The 16,387-nt window shown below is 39.6% G+C and overlaps 1 protein-coding gene across 3 annotated transcripts in view; it reads left to right on the top strand.

Moving 5' to 3' along the window:
• Positions 1-16,387, top strand: part of ZNF516 (zinc finger protein 516) — a 100,720-nt gene that overhangs the window by 25,693 nt on the left and 58,640 nt on the right. The gene's annotated exons all lie outside the window — the stretch shown is intronic.

Here is a 16,387-nt window from a genome sequence, read left to right on the forward strand (position 1 = left end):
ATCTTACTGACATCTTTTCTATATGTCATTGTTTAAGATGTAAAAAACCCCTGTCATTACAAAGTTACCAGAGTTTATTCACTTGATTTTTGTTCCTTCCCTTTGGCTGCAAGATAATTGCAGTGACTTGGTCACTCAAGTTCATTCGATGGAGGCACAAGGAGGATGGCTCTGGAGCCTCTTGCAGGCAGCTGTGGCATTGTCTGGTTTGTAGAGAGGTGTCTGTGTTCCTGACAGCCTGTGTGGTGGGAAGTAGTGACAGGTACAGGGACAGTAGCAGAGTGGGAGATTGTGTGTGTTTTTAGAGCTTTGCTTTTTTTGTTCCAGGGAATCAGCGCTGTTTTCCTTCCCAGTTTGAAAGTTTTGTTGTCAACTCTTTTGGATGCTGTTGACCTCTTGCATATGTTCACAAGAAGGCAGGGAAGGGAGTCCTCTTTACCTTGCCAAGGCATATTCCTACTGCTGTGCCAGAGATGGTGGCTGTGCTCTGGGTGGCTGCAGCACCAGCTGTTTTGCAACTTGCTGTGAAAGATAAGCCTTGCCCTGAAATTCTGCGGCCACATAAAAGTGACTCCCCACCCTTCAGCTGGAGGTGGCTGGGCTGTAAGATCTGAATGCACAGAGGCCTCAGCCCTTCTCTCATACAGCAGTAGATGGCTTTGGATTTGTTACTAATAGTCATGGGAATGTAAGAGGGTCTGAACTGGGTCAGGCTGAAGATTCATGTGCTCCCTCCCCTATCTTTCTTCTGACAGTGCTTGGAGCTTCAGAAGCCTCTTGGGGTACTCTCCCAGTTTGACCAGTCTGTAGTTCAGTGACTAAGTTAGAGGTTGTGTCTGAGTCTTCCTGGTTTCTTAGCCTGGATTGGCTTTTCTTTCTGGAGTTTGTCTGTTTGCAAATATTAAACCTTATATGAATTGGTTAGTGGTGAGGTGTGCTAGGCAAACTGGGAACTTTCTTAAAATAATTTTGGGTGTCTTGGTTTCCAGCTGATGTGCGCCTCATAGGCAGGGTTTAAAAAGAATTCCAGTGCAAAAGGAAGTAATTATAAATGTATAAGGAAGGTAAATATCAGCCTTGGACTTTAAAACAAAAACTGAAGGGCTGGTATCTCCCTTCTTGTATGGGTCTAAGTGTGCAGTGAGTGCTAAAGTCATCACAATAAGTCAGGAGGGACACTTGTCTGACTCAGGTTAGGATTTGACCTTCAGTTTGTAACCAAAGCCATGAGCGGGTGTAAACCTCTTGTAAGCTGGCGGTCTTTCTGCAAGCTTCGAGATGAGAGAAGTTGTAGATTAAATGAGCTGTATCCAACTGCCATGATGGGGTTCCCAAACAGCAGTTGTCTTGTGCAAGAGGTATCATGTTGACCAATGACAGGGCCTGTTGATGGCCAAACACTCCTTCAGAGGCTGGACCAGCTTCTATTGGTCCAGTCATCTAGGTAACAGCATGAGACAACCCTTTTTTGCACCTGGGATTTGTTATCTGAAGCATATGAAGGAACGTTGTTTTCACAAGTTCCAAGTTGATAATACACTAGAGAATAAGGGATAGAACAGAGGCTATTCTGGACTTCATTTTCCAGCATTATTGCTGTATCTCAGAGGGTTGGTCTGTTGACTTCTCCTTTATGGGATACCTAACAATTTGGGCTGAAACAAGTGCTTACTGGTTTCAATGTTAGCAGATCCTGTAATTGCCTTTAGCTGTAGCCAAGACAGTCACAGTTTTCCAAATGACAAACCTAGTGAGACACAGTGGGGTTTGTCACCTCCTTCAGAGCTGTCTTGTCTTACAATGATGTTGTCACCATCTATTCTACTTTTATTCAGGGTTATACTAGAAACATTCTGGCAGATCTTTCTTTGCCTAATTTTTTGATTACTTCTAAATCCCGTGGAGTAAGTAGTGACTATGCATACTCTGTGCCTTTGACCATCCATCTGCTGGATGTGTATGTGGAGGGATTGTTCTGGCACCCTGCATTAGATGTTTATAAGTAAGCTGTTGTAACCTTCTGAGGAGTGTTTTATGAGTGAAACAGCAGAGCAAAAAAATATCACATCTGTTTGCTTCAGTTATAGTTTTCCCACTTGAAGTTTTGTCAGTGGAGAAAGCTAGGGGTCATTTCCCAAAGCCCCTTCTTCTGCAGTCCAGTGGTTCCAAAAGAGAAGATACAAGCCTGTAAAAACAGAAAGTTCCTTGACTTCGTGGTTATTGGAAGAAGCTTGAGTGTACTATAAAAGCTCAAAAGACAAATCCACAACCAAGTTATGGTCAAAAACCTTGCCTAAGTTGATGAATGCACCAGGACGTTTGAGTGCTTGACCTATGAAGTTTAGTGCTCTGAGTTGGCAGTACTATAATAACCATTTTTATTGTGCTTTCTCTGCAAGTCTTATCCAGTACCTGGTTTTGGATATTGTATTTAATTAACACCTTGATTTGAAATGTTAATTAAATGAATCATGCACGCTTAAATTAATCAAGTTCAGGAGATACTTGAAAGCCTGTCAAAAAAGGGTTGTGACAGAATGAAGGACAATACTTTTAGTTGTAAACCTGTATTTTCAGAGTTATGATACTGAAAGGAGTTGTTCTGTTTGAATGCAAACCTGATACAAGGGTTTAAGGAAAAAGTTTCCTTATTTTTACAAAATACTTGATTATAGATAAGGTGGTGTACTTTTGACCCCATACGAGGTAGTAATAACGCTTGTGTTTTTATTTCAAGATTGTGGTTTTTTTACTGTTGGTCAAAGTGAGGCTGTTTTTTTCTTACATATATGGCTAGTTTTTACTCATGAGAATATCATCTCTTCAGATTATAAACAGTAGCTTTGGTAAATGTACCCATTACTTAAGGAAGTGAATACAGGTGTGCTTATCTAAACCTGTTTAAAAAAATATAAAATCCCAAATCCTCTGAAGTATTAGCAAACATTGTAGCTGACTGTTGTAAACCTGCCAAAATTAGATTACACCTGCCTAAGAATGTGCTTTTAGTCAAACATTTTCTACAACTTATGCTTGCTATTTCTACTGAAATACAAACCTCCCTGGCATAGATTGCTTCTTTTTATTTGTATGATCTTTGTTTAGTGCTGCAAGTGGAGTAGCCATGGAGTACTAAAGGTAATAAATACGTAGTTTTAAATGGTTTGTTTTGATAGTAAGAAGTGTCAGGTAACTGTAGTCTAGAAGTTGTTTATATAAAGAGCAAATATAACACTATGCTATATAGAACTGTGTTGCATTGTGATTATTTAGCACTGTCTGCAGTGTAGAAATACATTAAATAGGGAGTAAATGAGTAATAAATGAGTGAGATGCAGAGAAGTGAAAGCAGTGGTAAAGATGGATAACCTAAAATAGGAGAACGGTCTTTATGTATGTGGCCAAGACAAATGGCGTTTGTGTGTTAGGAATAGCATCACAAAACATCCCATAATGAACCAGCCACGCTGTAATCCATGCTTATTTGTTGTGTAACAGGTTTAAGGGTTTAGCAGCGTGGCTCAAATTCTGCTCTTGGAGTTAAAGAGTCACAGTTACGTTGTGCTTCTCTGGTGGAAAATCTACTTGCTTCAGCATTGCCCTGAGGGGTGAAGGAGTATATTTCTATTTGCAGAATGGTAAAATGTGTGATATAAAGCAGCCTTCTCATGCTGGAGGAAAGTGAGTTTGAAAAGCATTCAAATCATACAGTTCCAGGTGTAGAAAGAGACTAACTCCTATAAGAAGAATATGTCACTAAAGTGAGGATCACCTCTAAGGATCTTACCCTTTAATTTGATGTTCTGCATAGCCTACTTTTTTTTCCCAGTTGCTTATGAAGAAATTGAGAGATAAGTGCAGCACTTGAATTCTATTTGTCATTACGCTTCTTGTTTATTATTAAATGTAAATGCATAACGTTGGCAGGAAGTATGTGTTTCAAAAAGGCCAGCTATAGGTTAGTGATGTGATTTATGCCTTGTTAGCTTCTTTACTAGCTTAGCTTTACCATTTGTTTGATAGTCCTTCTGGTTAACTTAAGAAATGAACTCTGCATAGGCCGAAGAAGGGATTAGTTTACTTTTGGAGCTCATGAGAAAGAAGCTGTTTGTCAACTTCTGTCTGCACCTCTGATGAAAAGAGGGACTTTGACTCTTTGAAAAGGTGAATCTTGACTTTTTAATGATAATTTGCTCCTAGAAATTATCTGAAGTTGGAATATTTGGCACTGTTTAAAAGTACATAAAAGAGCACATACAAAAGATCTCAAATTCCTGCCTTGAGGAATATACATAGCAATTAGAACATTGCAGTATGTAGTACACATATTATGCATTAGGGGGAAGAAACTATACAAAAATGAGTGATGGATTTAATTTTAGAAAATAATTTTGAGTCATTTGTGGAAAATATGATTTAAGAATGAATGAAAATATAATGAAAAACCAGTTCTAAATGCAGTGTCAGAACACAAGGTCGCTGATATAAAAGATGTATTAGGGAGGGTGAGTCACTGCCCACACAAAAGAGAGTAGGGTGGAACACTGTAGGTCCTTGAAGAAGAAGGATGGTGCTTGAACCTTATATGTGAGGCATTTGGCATGGGTGTTGGCATCCGTTGATTTTTGGGACAGCAGCAGTTACTGAACAGACAGAGGGGGGACAAGTTACAGGCTTGGAGACTGGAGATGGTTCTGTTGTAACTGAGGATATAAAAGCCTGAAGAGTGGGCATCGTCTGGGGAGGAGGACAGAAGGGGCAAGGGGGAAGCCTGTGAGTCTGTGCTGGAATGTCCTGGCAAACAAGAAGCTGCTGAGCAGGGACTGAAGGTGTACTAATGAGGGAGAGCTCAAATGGAAGAATTAGTCATGAAGGGCCCAAACAGGTTTGGGAGAGAGAAGGAAGTGAAAGTGCTCCTGGAAGAAGCAGAAGTGTTGGGGATGACTGAGAAAGGGCTGGATCGCAGGCAGACAGACAGGGGAGAGTGGGGAAAAGATGTAGCCTTTAAAGTACATCTGCAGGATGGCAGTGGCCAGAAAGGGAGTGTGAGCCTGGCTGCTGGCCCCAGGTGATCCAGAAGGAATCTAACAGGCAGGCAGTGTGTGTGGATAGCTGGGGGTAGGAGGCATGGTGGTGACAGCAGTGGGGTGGAACCAGGCTGGAGGGTAGCAGTGAGGAGATCAGTGCCACAGAAGAGGTGTGGGTGGCATGGACAGGGACGTGGGCTGTGGTGGAAGGCACAGTGGCACGTGTGGCAGTGGTGGCGTGTTGAGGTCTCTGCTGTGAAGAGTGGTGGGAGGAGAGGGTGCTCGTCCGTGCATGTGGTACATACACTCATTTCTTTGAAAGCAGTAACAAAGTCTAGCTAATACTTTGTGATTCAAACAGTTTGGTGTTCTTGGTGTATGTAATTAATGTTTTTCTTACCAGTTGATAGATTTGTCTTGCCAGTTGTAGTGTATGGAAAAACAAATATATCGGCAACAGCCTGTGCAACAGACCTTTCTTCCTTGCAGACTGGCTTGCTTACTATCCTGTGTGTGATAATTTCAGAGGTTTTGGTTTGTTTTGAAGTAGTTGCTCAGCATTTGAGTGGTGAGGCAGTTATGAGATTATCTAAATAGGGGTGGGGTTTGTTCCTTTACTTTCTTCTGTTCTTGACTCTACCTTCCCATACCAAAGGCCAGCAGTGAGCTCAGGAATGGTTTTGGAGATTGATGTCCACCCAGGCCCTTGTTTTTCACAAAGGATCTAACACAGAATGATTTTTCTGCATTTGGGCAAATTTCTGTGGATCTTTGGAGTTCTGGGAAAGTGCCTTGTACTCTATAGGTGAGGGACTGGCCCAAAGGTTCCAAGTCTGATTAAACTGCAAGGAGAGGAGAAGTGCATGTACGGAAGTAGTTCTGAACAGAGTTATCTGGGTTCATCTTGTGATTCCACAGTGTCCTGACCTGCCAAATTCTGAAGCATGCTTTTACATTGCGCTGTTATGAGAGCAAAGTTGACAGGGTTGGTAAAATGTGCTTTGAAATTGTTTATAAGGAGTGGATGGAATGTCTGTCTCTTTTAGGTGATACACTGCAGCGATGTTCCACAGAGATAGTTCAGCGCTTCATACCAAAATAAGCCAGACCAACAGACAGCTGAAAGATATGATTTCAAGTTTAGTTTCTTTTCTCCTGACTGAAAGGCTTGAAATCCAGAAAAAGTCATCTTGTGCTTTGTATTCATTTGACATAAAAGACTGTTCCTTTCTTCCTTTCCTTTTTTCCTTTTTTCTTAAAAGAAGTAAATGAATGAAAAGAGGAGAAAAGTAGTTACTTCACTGTGCAAATCAAGTCATACTTTATGGCTATGCCACTTTTATTGTACTGGCTGTGTGTGTTTGCTTTACTGTGCAGTACAAGATTCAGTGTATTTCAAAGTTGGATTTATTACATATGTAATGGAAATGGCTTTTAATGATGATAACTGCAAAGAACTCTAAAATGAGCTGTTGGAGTAATGAAGCAGCAGCTGACATCTCATCTTTAAAACCTCTGGTGAACTTAGGAACTTTTGATCCTTCTTTTAAACTGCTAGCAGTCACCCATCTTACTGCTGCATCTAAGATAAGCTCATCATCACAAATTACACTTGCGGATGGACTGATCTTCAGGGGTGCTGTGTACTTTAGTGTAAAGACAGTGATATGAAGGTATTTCTGCGGCACTGGCTGTCCACAGATTGGCCCTCAGCACTGTCCTCTGCCAGTTTGGGACTGGTGGTGTCACAGAGACAAATCTGTGTGTGATTTGAGCAGCCTTCAGCTTGGGTGGTGAGGGATTTCTGAAGTGTGCAGTGTCTTCATCTGGGCCTGGGCATAGTCTGCATGCTTGATATTCAGAAATGTTGCAGAGAATGGAAAAACTGTGAAAGTCTTAATGAATTACCTGCTTAAGTTCTTAAGAAGTTTAAGAAAGCTTCCTAAAATAGAGCTTGTCCATACTGTTTTGTGCTTTACAAGAGCTTACAGTGAAATACTTTATATATACACACGCATTTACACACACACACACACACACACACACACACACACACACCTCTACACACACAGAGGAAAAAAATGTAGTCAAGCATCTGCAAATGAGTTTTTGACAGCTGTGTGTTTTGTAAATTTTGTGTTGCTTCTCAGTGCTATCTCAGAAGGTAATGTTTAAGAGAATGCTTTTATGGCTTATTGCATATGATTATTCATCCTTCTATTTCAGGGCACAGTTCCTTTCCCTTTCCCCTGTGCCTTTTCTGTCCCACTCCTTCTCCCTTCCCCCCAATTTATTTTTTTTTTTCAGTGCACTCTTTTTTGCTTTTGTTTCATTGCTTTACAATTCCTTTATAATACTGTGGAGGGGGAAGAAATAAGCAAACAACTCAGTGGTGTTACTTCAGAAATAGTTTTTGTTACAGTAAGACATTAATTAATCAAAGCACGGTGCTGCAATTCTAAGTCTGTTAACAGGTTAATGCTTGGCAACACTTCTATTTATAAGATAATGATTTTACTATAGCAGTTTGAGCAGTAGGATATATTAGGTATAAGTGAAATTAATTTATTACCTTGAATTTCTTAATTCTTCACACAACTTATCTTGCAGCAGTGGCCCATAGAATAATATTTACCTTCCGTTGGCCTGGTGAACCACATGGCTGTAGCTAGTGAACTTGTTTGGTATCAAACATACAGCTTTTTGCATTTGAGGTCTGCTGTGGAGAAATTACAGCACTGCATGAGTCTACTAAAGAAAGCACTGAAGTTTGTTCCTTACTGGCGCAGTTGTTATTTGTGACAGTGGAATTTGGGCACTTAGGGCAAGGTTGCTTAGTGTAATTTTTGCTGGGGTAGGAAATCAATAGCTTAAAATGTTTACCTTCAGTTGTGCTCATGATTTTCTTGCATTCAGGTCTTGATGTACACTGCACAAAGGCATTCCAGTTTTAGTTAGCAGTACAGCTTCTGAATTGATACAAATTGATTTCATGGCGCTGTGTACACTTACGGCAGCTGAGGATGTGGTTTGTGTGATGGGGCAAACAAGAGGCAGCAAGGAGGGGTGGGAGTGTGTCTGTGTGTGCCATGTACTGCACCTCCTGTGTTTTCTGATTATCCAGCCCCTGGTCTTCCATACAATAATGTAAAAATTGCAAAAAAATGAAGTATGTCCTTGCCATGACACAGCAAATAAAAATAGATACTTCTAAATTTTTTTACTGTTGTAAGATAGAAACTGGGCTTGGAGCAGAGCATATTGACAGAAAACTCCCCTGCCCATACAGTTTGAAATCAGCCCCCACACTGAAGATTTAAAATGGCCATGTTACAACTCCATCTAAATTAGTCTGCAGTGGAAACCCTAACAAGATCATTAAATATAAAAGCACTACTGGATGCTGGGAAAATATTGTGCTGCCCATATATATACACATCTTCACAGATATGCATGAATAGACAGCATCAATGCCATCGATTTGAATAAGGAGGTAATACACAGCATTGAGGTGACTTTGCTTGTACCTAACTTATTTTTTTTGTTTGGAACTATCAGAACTGTAAATGTTTCTTCAACTTCTAAATTTTAGGTTTAGGGACTAATAAGCTACCAAAGTAACTCCCTGGGTGGGTGTGGCCAAATAGGGAAGCATTACTGTTACACTGAAGTGAAATGAAGTGGGGTTTTTTTTTAGTTGTTACTGGGTTTTTAAAGTTTTTTTCCCCCCTTTTTTTTAGAACCTAAGCTGATGCTTATTTTCAGAATTAATGATACTGTTACAACATGTCAAAATAAGAGCTTTTGACTTGCCAATATATATCATTAATGACCCTAGGAGAAGAAAAATCACATCTGCACTGGTGCAGTTCTTGGCTTTTCTGGGGCTGATCAATAATCACATTGTGCATTCATTCCCGCTAGCCCCCCACCCTGCGAGGTCAACTTTAACTACTAGTCTTTACATTTCAGAAAAAGGACATAGTCTGCCTTATGCATTAGTAGCATCAGTCTCAGTGTTCCCTTTGGGTCTAATTTACTGCTATGCATCCAAAAATCAGTAATTCTTTTGTTTTGTTAAATTTATTTATCTGTAATTTTTCAGGAGAGCTTTTCTCTTCTGCCTTCTGGTGCTATGCTGAGAGATCTGGGTAGAAACTGGACTCAGGATGCTGAGGTTTGCTATGGTTGTGCTATTTAAATGGATCCTCGCTTGATTGTATTGTAGCATCTGACAATGACAATGGGAGAACAACAGTTTCAGGGCCTCCTGTCTGGATGGTAACGCAGCTGCTGCAATAAAGTCTTGTTATGCTTGACCAGTCACATTTGGACAGTTATTTCTAATTAGAAGTTCTTATTTACGTTGCATTAGAAAATAGTTTGAAGCAAGCTGGTAGATGTTTGGGTGAAGTTAGTTCATTTTCTCCTCCTTGCTTTGAAAGATTAATGTTGCTTTTTGTTTTGTCCTGCTGCCAGAATAAGTAGCCTTGAAAAAATTCTTGCCATTAAAAGAAGCTGCTTTTTTTTTTTTTTTTTTCTTTTTTAATTTAACGTAGTGGTCTCCAGCAACTGATGTAAAATAAAGGATTACTGTGGGTAGTTTTGTCGGTGTTAGATATCACCAATAGTTTTAAGTCTTGTGATGGCATTTTGTGATTTCTGCATTGTTGGGTTTTTTTCCATGAAAGTACTAGTGTTAGTGGTTCCCCTTTTATTCATTTCTTCATATTAGGGGGAAATGTAGTTTGTTCATAATGGATTATTGATTGGTCTGTGAACAGCAGAAGCCCCAAGGCCTTGTCATCAATGGTACTTACTCTCCCAATAGTGAATGCATCGCTTCATGCAGCCATTCTCAACCTCAGTCTGTAGAATATAAGCCCGTAATTGTTACTCTTGTGCAGCACAGTTTTTAGGGAGAGGAACTCTTCATTGTCATTATGGGATTTTCCCCCTCAATTTGTTCAAAGAATAGTCCCTTTGTTTTGGTAGCGAGATAAAGCTTGTCCTGGATGTTAATGATACATTTCAATTCATTGCTTAGAATACTACAGTGTAACTAGTAAAGTACATTTCTTTGTCTCTCAGAAGACAAACAAGCACAGTACACTAAAACACAAAGTATGTACTGAGTGGGTGACAGCTCTGTGTTTCTCAACATACCCTGTAGCAGTGTGAAAACAAAATTTCCCCCCACCCAGCCTCGCTCCTGATTCCTGAGGGACGCACAAAAAAATCTGGGTTACAGAGGTTTTGTTGATTTCATTTTGAGAGCAATCACCTCGTTGCAAATGCATACCTCCAGCTTTTTCAACATTAGTATTTTTACCTTTATTTCGTTTATTCCTTCCTCTGCTAAGGGTGCGGCATCAGTTGGGAAGGGCCTGACTCTGCTTTCCTGGCTGCCGCTCGGAAGCCTGCTGCAAAATGTCATTAGCTCATGGAGGGAGAAAGACACAGAAACACATGATGTATTTGGAGAAGCTCAAAATAATATCTCAGGGTTCAGACAGCAAACTTCACAAATGGGAAGAGCTTCACCAGCTGCAGGGGAAGGCTGGTTGAAAATAATTAAACAAAAATGTTTTACAAAATGCTGCCCAAGGATTTTAAAAGCCTGAGTGAAAATAGATTAATAGAAATTTCTTGTTTGTTTTTCCAGAAGCTTTTTATTTTTCTTTTTCAATCCTGTGTCAATTTTGGCAGGCTTCAACAGACTTCAGGGGATCTGTTGTCAAGATTGCTACTTCTGATAACTGAATACATTTGGAAAATTTGCCAGTCTTCTGCAACTGGTTTGGGATTTTTGGATAGGTTTTTACCGAGTTAGTTTAGGTTACTCTCAAAAAATCCATTTAGAACTATGCTGCCTTTACCTTTATATGCTGCAGAATGCCAGAATTTCCTGCAAATTCAGGTGCAGGCTTACTGTTTAAAGATAAGCTCGCTTCTTCTGTGCTCTGGTGTAGTCTGTGGTCCATAGCCTGCTGGTGTGGTCTGTAAGAGGCATTTGGGTAGGACTGGTGTGTAAATAAGGATGGCAGCATTGAGCCTTTACTCAGGGTGACGGGCTGATGACCCCCGTGGGATGTGGCTGCTTGGAAGAAGCCGTGTCCCCTCACCAAGTGAGGAGGAGGAGGAGGGCATGCAGGTAGAGCAAGGCTGGTGTGTGTGGAGGACAGAGTCTGTAGCGTAGGGAGGAGGCACGGAGCGGGGAGAAAGGTCTCTGCGGTTCAGTGAGCTCGAAGGCTGGTGGGGCAGCTGTAAAATGTTCTCTGTCTTTTGTTCCCTCTCTTCCTGCACTTGGCCCTTGTCTGGCATCTTTGCTCTGAATGGCAAAGCCTGTTTGGCTCTGAGGCAACCTGAGCCTTCTCAAATCAGCAGAGAGCCTCTCTCCAGGTTGCTGTTCTTCAAAAGCACAACTTCCTCAAATTCACCTAGATATTTACATGCTATGTCCTAGCATTTCATCATCTAGAAGGAATTTCAGTAAGATATTTTTCCACAAGATCATGCCTCCCATAGGTTTTCTTACTTTTTGATTTTTTTAAGTCCTTGCTGCTCTTGGCAGAGGAACATAGTGGCGTGATAGCGGTGTACGTTCAAACCTCTTGGAGATTAGAAGAGCGATTATTTCTCCAGTGCTTTTATCTTTCAGATGAAACTTGAAATGCACCCAGACTGAAAGCAGTTTGTTTTAAAAGATACACTGTGTTATTTGAATAGGTCTGTGTAGCTTCCCAAATTGTATTTTCTTCATTACTTACTGAAGAGTTTTACCTTCTTGCCACTATGGATCATGCAATGTGGTTTTTAAAATCATGTTTAATTGAGGAGAAATTTGAAAGAAATGTATAGTTTGCTTGTTCTATGTTGGGAAGGAATAATTTTGTATGTGTTTCTCTGCACTGCACAGCATATTTGTATGTAAGAAATGAATTTGCAATTACTTTTCCAGTATGGTATCTTTTGAATTCTTTTTTTCTTAGTTTATTCTCCCCCCACAATTTTCCTGTGTTGTTTAATTTCAATTTCTGTTTTAATTAATTGCTTTCCAAGAGGCACAAAAGGTCCTTAGGAGGATCTGTCTTTCCCTGTGGGCAGTCCTCAATACCTGGTTCTCTTCCAGAGTGTGAAGATGAAGAGAACAGTAATATGTATTTCAGAGTGCTCCTATGTTACATAGAGTGCTCTCTCCCCATACTTCTGTGCATGCTTCATTGCAAGGCTAAATGGAGGTCTTGCAGAAGTTGTGAGGATGATGCAGCCATGCAGCAAGGGTACCTGCTGAGCTGCCAGCAGGGACAAGCTACCATAGCCTCTGAGTAAGCCATTGGATGATGGGGGAAAAGATGCTGGGGCTCTGTGGTTAGAACAAGTCATTTTGGTCAAATGTGCTTTTCTGAAGGGAAGCAACTCTAGCCAAGTTAGTTTTAAAAACCAGAGGAGTTTTGATGCCTAAATGTTTGAAATAGAGTAGATTCTGTCAAGTACTTGCTTTAAGCATGTAGGAAAGCTTGTTTTCCCCTCGGGGTCACCAGGGGAATAAAAAAAAGTTTGTATTTGTTCCCATGTGGGTCAAGGCAAAAAATCTAGTGAGGCAATGGTTCAGGAAGAAACCTTATAACTAAAATATTTGGCTGTGAGAAAACATTTATTTCTCAGCACACCGCCCCTCCTGGTTTTGGGTCTCGGTTCATGTTTCCCTTCCATCTTGCTTTATATACCAAACTTGCAGGTAAACAGTGATGATAAGTATATTTTAAAGGCTGTAAGCACCTCATAGATAGTGGTCAGCTGCTTCTTATATGAACTGCTGATTCCTAGTTCAACAAAACTTAATCTAGTTCCTATGCCCCTCAGAGTATCACAGCTCCCCCAAGTAGGTGGGTGGCATTTGGCATAGACTGGAGTGCCATTGAAACACACAAAATATTTTTAAAGACCCCATATTACTTTATGGCTTACATTCACTTACGTTTTCTTATGGCTTGCCTCTCTGCTGGTGGGGATTTCTGTGCTGTGACAGAGGAATCTGCAGGCTGGGTGTGACTCTGCTATGGATTCTGTGTGATGAGCCAGTGCTGTGGAACTTCAGGGTGAGCTTGGACCAAAGCAGTGAAAAGCTGCTGGTTACCACCTGAAATTACTGAGAGGGGAAACACTTTCAGTAGCCTGAGGGTACCTGGAGGTGGCTGCATTCCATGCGTGGTGCTGGTAGAGAATTATTTCAGAATACTTTAAAATTTGGAATTATTTCAAAATACAGCTATTTTTATCATCACAGGCAGAAAGAAACAAATATAACTGTGGCATAATTTTACACCTAATGAAGGAGTAACTGGTGTTGTTTGATTTACCAGTTGATGCCTTCCATCCATTCTGCCATCTTTGATGTTTAGTAATTAATCCTGAGGTAAAAATTATTAAGACAGAATGTTACTTTCTATTGTTAGGATTCTTTACAGGTGTTTTTTCCCCTTATTTTGTAAGTTCAGTCTTCTAAATTGAAGCTTTTTTCCAAAGTTGTAATTTTATTTAACACTTTCCAATGAACCAGCTTTGCTGTTCTGCGAAGAGACCCCTCTGGAATAATTACTTCTAATTAGCCACTCAAATAATAGGAGGAGGGAGAAGTGAGTTAGTTATGTATTTCACCAAAGCCAAAGATTGACCTCCACTGTCACTTACTGTAAAGCAAGCTCAGATTGGGTGAACACCCTTCATCTCCCTAGAATTTTGTCGGTGGAATATCAAACTTGAAATTTTGAGTCTTATATGTGCATGGATCCGAATAATTCAAGTCTAGGAATACTTGATTTCAACTTTTAAAGTCACGTATTGCACTGCATTGAGCCAGGTAAAGTAATAAAAATGAAAAAAAAAAAAATCTCAGAATATTTTTGTGAAGACAATAACACTTCCATTAAGTATTTTAGACTAATAAAATTATTCAGTAGGTTTTAAGTCTGACATTTTTCCCCCTCAGGCCTAATTTGATGCAGGACTAGGGGGATCTCCTGTGAGGGGCTAATACCCTTCTTATAAGTAATGCTTTCTTCATAGCCTCATTTTCATAACTAAGTTTCATTAATGAAAATGCTATAAATAATTAAAGTGAAATATGTCAAGACTAAGGCCAGGGAATCTGTGGCCAAGTAAACAAAGGGACTCTGAAGCTTTGGATCTACATGTGCTTGGACTGCTGCATACAGCATTCTTGTCTAAGCTTGGCTCTTAAAGCGCTTTTGAACTTTCAGACAGGAAACACTGCAGAAAGTCGAGTTAAAATGGGCCCTACATTTTAAAACAAAAAAAAAGTCTTTAGTCTAAAAATCAGCCTGCCAGCAGAAACAGTATTCTCACTGGTGTAAGCTGTAGAAGATTAAGACTGTAGAGAACATTGAATAAAATACGTGAAAAAATTCGTTCTCAAAGCTTTGTATTTTTTTTTTTTTCTGAAATGGTATGGAACATTTCAGAAGATGTTGCTTGCATATAGCATAGTAGACTTGAACAAAAACCTGGTGTTTCTTTTTATGATTTAATGACTTTTAGGTTAAAACTTTGATTATAAGACAATATGGGTTGTTACTTGGCAGTTTTAGATTGTGGGTCAGATAAATAAGATGTTACTCTAAGTTGTTTCATCCACTGATGGGCATTATAAACTTGTATTTTCTGTTTGGCGTGTTTGTATCTTCTGGTGCAGCCACGAGACTTCAGTGTCTGACATCCATTTCACCCAGGAAATTTCTTCTGAGTCTGTCCGTCAGTTTGATTTTAAATGACTAATTTCAAAGACTATTTTAGAGTCTGTAGTTTGTAAACGTCCTGCTCATATGGACTTCTGAATTTGAGATATCTTTCTTTTTTTCTTTTTTTTTCTTTTTTAATAATAAAAAGATGCTTCATTCAAGAAATGAAATTACTTTTGTAACTCATCCTTACATGTTATTGTCAGCTCTCTGAGGAAAAGCTAGTTTGGGTTTGATGTTGTTTGAGGACTCCTAAGATGCTAAATGGATATTAGATATGCAGAAAATCCAGCCCAGAAATGAATGTCTTGTAGCAAATAAGAGGGCTAAAAGATTAAATTAAAATGCAATGAAGTTCTTCTGTAGCCTGTGACTGAGATGAGCATTGTGACAGTCTTGCATTTTGTTCAGCTCATGCTGGTGATGTGGTTAGACTGCTTATTTACGTATTGAAGAGATTCGGAGGTGAATACAGTGAGAAATCTTAAAATTTGAAGCTGTAAATCTGTAGCTCTTTGTTGAGTCATAGATGTCAAGTGATGGATGTGGGAATATATAGTCTTGTTAGTGCTCTGCATTTTTTTAACTACATTTTAAGAAGCTGATGTTTTCTTAATGTGGCAATAGATCAGTTCTCTTCATTAGAGAATGCTGTGTTCTTTGATCTTAGTCATGTGGTGTTTGTAGTCCTTAATGAGGATAGGAGGGGGGGAAGATTTTGTTTTACAGTGTAGTAATTGGAAAAGAAACAGCCTATGTGGATTTTGATCGCTGTTTTTTGCTGTGCAAAAGGTGCTTAGTACAAGATGAAATACATACTTCTTCTTGTACTAAGATACTGACCCGTGCATTTATTCATGGAAAGATAAAAAAATATTTAAACTTTCATTAATCTGCTCTGTTAATCAGAGTTTTTTCTTGTTTTGTTTGTTTTTTTTTGGTTAAAATTCTGTTTCATTGAGGTGGGTGGGTGGTGTCATTTCCTGTGTGTCATGTTGACATAAATCACTCACGTTTGAGGTCATTTGATAGCTACATTATCGCTTTGCTTTGTTAGTGTGAGACTAAAATTTATACTTGGGGGGTTTTTTTGGTTCACTGTCCAGCAGGAAATAACTTTCAGTTTTCATGAGTGCTTTGTCAGGCTCTGCATTCTTGTTTGCTCTGTAATCAAAGTACTGAGCGTCCTCAGCCCTTGCGCCTTTCTGTGCCTGCCACTTCAAGCACAGCCGAGCTGTCTGAGACACAAAGTAATGCAGTTGCCAGCAGGAATACGATACTTGCTAAAGTCTCTAGGAAAGCCTTTTATCTTTGGCAAGTAAGTATTTTACATGAAATTACACATGATGGTAAAGCCACAGATTTAAAGTGTAATAACCCCCACAAGAAATGTTTTCCTCATTTAAGGTGTATTTTTAGGCACTTCTGCCTGGTTTTGAAACAAAAAATATTTTTAAAGTTTGCACTTGCTTCAAGACACTGGTGTCAGCATATGGAAATGAGTATTTGCTCTTTTATGGATTTTACTTATTTAGTAATTATGCTTGTCATAGAATATCAACAAAAAGAGAAACTACTGCCTTTTGGTGCAATAGATTG

This window comes from Parus major, chromosome 2 (assembly GCF_001522545.3).
Source record: "Parus major isolate Abel chromosome 2, Parus_major1.1, whole genome shotgun sequence".
Taxonomy (NCBI): Eukaryota; Metazoa; Chordata; class Aves; order Passeriformes; family Paridae; genus Parus; species Parus major.